This window comes from Myripristis murdjan, chromosome 4 (assembly GCF_902150065.1).
Source record: "Myripristis murdjan chromosome 4, fMyrMur1.1, whole genome shotgun sequence".
Lineage (NCBI taxonomy): Eukaryota > Metazoa > Chordata > Actinopteri > Holocentriformes > Holocentridae > Myripristis > Myripristis murdjan.
The window spans coordinates 15732551-15738177 of NC_043983.1; the positions used below are offsets into that span (position 1 = coordinate 15732551).

General features: G+C 39.8%; 1 long non-coding RNA gene across 1 annotated transcript; it reads right to left on the bottom strand.

Annotated features, from left to right (window-relative positions):
* Nucleotides 1-499: 499 nt before the first annotated feature.
* LOC115358217 (uncharacterized) lies at nucleotides 500-4436 on the bottom strand. The gene is made up of 4 exons (XR_003928164.1): nucleotides 3749-4436; nucleotides 3538-3639; nucleotides 2084-2184; nucleotides 500-618 (listed from the first exon to the last, which is right to left on the bottom strand). It is a non-coding gene; the product is annotated as an uncharacterized LOC115358217 (long non-coding RNA).
* Between the last annotated feature and the right edge of the window lie 1191 nt (nucleotides 4437-5627).

Sequence of the window (5627 nt, forward strand, 5' to 3'; positions counted from 1 at the left end):
AGCACTGGGAAATATTGCACAAATCAGAGGGAAGAAACAGTAGAAAAGGTGGATTGTGTTTGCTGTGCTGGTTTTAACTGCGTGGGTGGAGGGGTTCCCTCTCTCCTCTCTGCTCTCAATTATGTGTTTTGTGGGGGGAGCCAGGCAAGCCAGGGATTCCCACTTTCCCTCTGTGTGGGAAGACATGGACTATAATAAGGAGCCACAGTGCAACTTTGCTATGCAGAGCACCGATTTGAAATATGGAGAGACATCAAGTGGGACAGGAGCACACATTAGTGGAGCTTCATGTGGAGAGAGAGAGACTGGACCCCATAACTCAGCCCAAAGCTTCACCTGCTGATCGTCGCTGCTGCTTTCAGTGTGTGGTTGCTTTGTGTGTGATGGGGCTGGTCATGGCGGGTCTGGGGGTTGCCTTCATCCCTCAGTTTTTTTCATCCCCAGAAACATGCAACAAGGTGAGGAACTCTTCACAGCACTGACACAAATCTAGTAAGCCAATAATGTTACTTTTTATTTATTTATTTATTTATTTATTTATTTATTTATCTCTCTCTCTGTCTCTGTCTCTCTCCACGATCTTGGATCACAGAAGTTCAACCAGACGTTCAGCATCACCTGTGATCAAACAAGTAAGCATCATTTGTCAGTTGTTTTTATTCAGGTTCTTTATTAAAGTTTCCCACTGAGATGTTTGCATCTCTGTGCTGATGGCAAACTCTACTTTTCTTTCCTAGAGCATTATGATGACACATTAAACATCTTCACTATCAATAAAACTGCTACGTACTTAATCTACGGACGGGTACGGCGCTCGAGCAACAAAGGGAAAATTTTCTTGGACTATACTTGGAAGCAAGATAAAATGCACTCCATCGGATCTGAAGACTTCGGCGACGAAGCCTCCTTTTTCAAAGAAGTCCATCTCTACAACAAAAGCATGATAAAACTTTCATTCAACGAAGCAACCAGCTGTAAAGAGATCTTTTTCCATATCTATGAACTCTGAAAACGGCTGAACGCATACCACTTGTGTGTAAGCACTGTACTGTAAAGTCCTGTAAGAGCTTCTTGGTGATGTTGGTGATTGGGATGTTACTGCAGTGACCTTTAATAACCTGCTGCAGCCAGAGTATAGGTACCTGCTTTGGGTTGTTTTTCTTGTGAATGGGCTGAATTGAAAATTGAATGTACTGTCAGTTATTTACTTTTCACGCACATTTTCTTTTTAAATGCTTGTGCTTGACAAGTAAAGCAATGCTTAGATTTATGTATAACTCACCTAATTTAATATGACTCTGGTTAGGATATAAAAGCCCAATACATCATTAAAATGTTCCTTTTATGAGAGTCTTGTTTTTCAGATTTTGCCATGTTTCATTCTTGATGCATTAATGCCATGTGTTATATTTAATAGTTTTTTTGGTCTTCTTACACTACCATCATTTTAATTATTGGGTGTTGGCTCATGTTATAACTTACCACATTTTGTAAAGCAGAGTTTTCATCAGTCTCTTTATCAGCTAAATTTGGTAATAAAAATGATTTATTTTTTAAATGTTCTGGAGTCAAAATGTATAACCATTTAAAGGTGCACTACACAAAATAGCAGAGGGTTGATTGAAGTGAGGACCCTTTATAATCAATGTTTTTGGGGGGCTAACTGTAAAGCAAATGTCTTATGCTCTCTCTTTAATAGTGACCTATTAGGTGCTGAGCTTTATCGCCAGCCAACATTCTGTATGAAAAAATATTTAAATGGTAGAGATCTGATGGCTTTTCATGTTTGTGCTTTTTCTGTTTGTGTGTTTGGTTGGATTTTAATTCTATTGACATTCTAGCATTGTCTAATAAGCTGAATCAAATGAGGATTTTGTATGGAAATAAACAGAAGAGCTATCACTTGCCTTTAATCTCTCTATCTCTATCTCTAACACTTTTATCAGCATGGCAACTTCCCTCCACACCCACATACAGGCTAAAATTTGTTAAGGCTACTGCTGAGTAAGCACGCTTTGTCCAACGAGGCACCTAAAAGTGAAAGTGAGCATGTGGGAAGTGAAACGAAACTTCTATGCCTTACCTCATCATCACGATGCAGAGCCTGAATGGTCTATGCTTGACTTCCTGCCACATTCATGCAGCACCAGTCTGTCCACACACACTCCAGCAGCAACTATCCAGCTTGCCAAAAACCATGACAAAGAAGAAATTAGATCACAGGGTTATTGTTTGTCATTGAAAGGACATCATCTTTGAAAAAAACAAAACAAAATAATAATACTAAGAATTTGTATTGGGTGGCCAGTACAATGAGTGGTACATTTGTCATAATTGCAAGACATTAATATTATTCTACTTGTGTGGAATACCTCTTTTATTATTATTATTATTATTATTATTAGGAGTAGTAGTAGTAGTAGGAGTAGTAGTAGTAGTAGTAGTAGTAATATTACTGATCTTTGATTTCTGCTGCCTTTTTTTTTGCCAAGGCCCTAGCACTCATTTCCCTTTTTTTTCTTTTTGGCTCAGATAGTTGAAATATCCTCTCTAGTTTTGTTTGAAATTAGTCATAACCCTCAACGCAGATTACTGTAAGTTGACAAAGGTAAGATATGATTGCAAAAAAAGCTATTATTAACTGTTAATTTCTATCAGTTTCACAAGACATATGAGGTTTTTCCTAAGAAAAAGCTGATTCCATGATTTTTTAAAATAGCTCACATTATTCACAAATTTATTGAAATGATCTATGAAAAGAACTTGAAATGAAATTAATGAAATGAAATGACTAAATATGCTATAATTTTTTTGCTCTTGTACAAATTTGACATGATAGTAAGGTTTGTTTGTATTGAAATCTGTGCTATGCTTAAAAGCTCCCTTCTGTGTCAATAAACTGCAGAGCTAATGAAAACAAGGGGGTGAGATGTCTCATCAATTCACTGTAAATGCAGCTCAGCCCTAAACACCTACGCATTTTGCCTGTTTACATAAGTGTATCGACATGCAACTGCAGGTCTTACACATGTATTTGAAGATTGCTTGATATGCAAAATGCATACTTAAATAGTGTTTGTTTCTACCAAGACACAATTTTATGATTCTGTTGTAAAATCACTTATAGGAAAACACTCTAAAAGAGGATGTGTCATTTCTAACACATCTGTCTTCTTTGGTACTGAACACATTTCATTTACCATTATAACATTTTTTTCAGAAAAGATAGACCTCATTAACAATAATTATCAAAAAAAAAAAAAAAAAAAAAAAAAACACACATACACACCATAAATAATACTGATTCCCACACTGATGCACTTTAAGGCATGTTGTGATTAAAATTAGACCAAACAGTAAAACAAATTGTTTTTCCCAATGATATATTTAGAGTGTGATGTACGAGGATCTTAGTTTTTCTGTTTTCAATATCAATCAATCAAGCAATTGACCAAAAATTATTTATGGGGCACATCTCATGTATTAGAATCCTATGCAATGTGCGATACAGCAAAGAAATACAGAAAAAAGTGTTACATATCAGTTTTGCAGACACAGAGGCTGAGTTGCTGGTAAAGATGGAGGATATATTGAAGAGGGGCTTGGGCAGGCAAGGTGACACAGAGGGGTAGAGGGATCCTGGGCATAGAGAGACACCGAGTTAACAAAAAGACACAAAGACAACACCGAGAAATAGCTCGGAGAAAAACTCTAATATCAAATCTGGAGTAGCCAACGGAGTCTCTACCTTTTAAACTGGCAGAACAATCTGGTGATGAGTAGAGGGAATGCTGGGGTTCTTATATTGTTTGGTTGATGGGTTAATTGAAGGTAAGTCAGGTGGTAGAGCAAGAGTCTGAAGAGAGAGTAAGCCACGCCCACAGCACACACACAGAACAGACACAGAACAGACCTGAATAGGTTGGCCTATGGTTGGCCTGCTCTGTCTGCCCATTTGTCTGGTGATGGTAGGACAGGCTGGTGGTGGCACCCAGAGCCCAGCACAAAGCTTTTCCTGAGTGGAGAACTGAGGACCACAATGAGACACATGGTGACAGAATACATGTTGCACTAGAAGGTTTGCTGAGGGAAGTTTTGGAAGAGGTATGAAATGCAAAGCCTTAGATGTGATCAACCTCAGTGAGGATGACGGCGTTACTTTTTTGAAGGTGGAAGACCAGTTCCAAATCCACTGTGATATGAGACCAGGGATGACTGGGAATGGGCAAAGGGCGGAGAAGTCCAGCTGGAGGACAGTGGGATGACTTACTCTGGCCACAGACAGAACAGGTGTACACAAAGGCTTGAGTGTCCTTGTCCACAGAGGGCCACCAAAAGAGTTGTCCAATTAAAGTCCAATTAAAACCAGGCTGACAGGTGAGCTTGCAGGAGTGCCCCCACTGGAGGACCTGGGACCTGACAGAGTCTGGGACAAATAAGCAATTAGATGGGCCGTTATCACATAAGAGGGAGGAAGGATGGACTTTTTGGAAGGAAAGAAGGACTTTTGGGGAGCCGACTGATCGAAGAGGGAATCTGGTTTAATTTTACAGGAGCTGGGGTGATAGGTAAGTGTGTTAAGTTAAATCACCCTGGGAACAAGGCCCACCGGCCTTGAGTTCATATTCTTCCATATTATGGAGTCCATGTTATGATTAGATTAGATTAGATTAGATTAGATGACTTTATTAATCCCCAAAGGGCAATTCAGTTCAGCAATCCGCCAAGACCACACATACATAAACACACACACATACATCCGCGTGGGTGCCTGCACACAGCGATACACTCAGTAAAAGCATACGAGACTACACAGTGGCCTCTGACAATAGGGGAAAAAAAAAAAAAAAAAAAAAAAGGTTATGAATCGGTGTTCAGCCCCTCCATTCCTTGAGACCCAATACTATAGCCAGGAGCTCTTGGTTGCCAGCATCATTGTTTCCCTCTCCCAGGGAAAGGTGTCGGGAGAAAAAAGTCACAGGGGTGCAATTTTTGGTCCTCTGGGGAGAGCTGGGACAGGATGACTCTCACACTGGCGTTGGAAGTGTCCACCTTCACAATGAACTGCCTGGAAGAGTCTGGATAATGGGAGTATGGGAGTGGAGGCAGATAGTCATTTTAGGCGGTGGAAGGAAGGTAAAAAAAAACTGACAGATGAAACATGGCATTCACACTTCTCAGCCTTAACAAACAGTTTATTTTCTAGGAGGTGACAAAGAACCAAGCTGGCACGCTGTATTTTGTGAGAAGCTTCGGATGTCGTCCAGGAACGCAAAGATGAAATGGTTGAGCATGTAATGGAGGACATAATTCACAAGAGCCTGGGAAAACTGCTGGGGCGTTAGTGGGGCCAAAGGGCATGACCAGGTACTCAAAGTGTCCCCTTGGACACTTTAAGATTAAAAAATAAAACACTGGTAAAACCACGGGCCTCATTCACCAATATCTTCCTGTGTTTTTTCTTAAATTTGTTCTTGAGTAAGGTCCTAAGAAAACTCACTTCAGATTCATGAGGTGCTCTGAGACTGCAGAATGATTCACCCCTGTGTTCTTATAATGGTGAATCCCATTGCTTGGTGTTTGGCTATTCAGACCTTTAATTTTCTTCCAGTTTTTCTGATATAAGC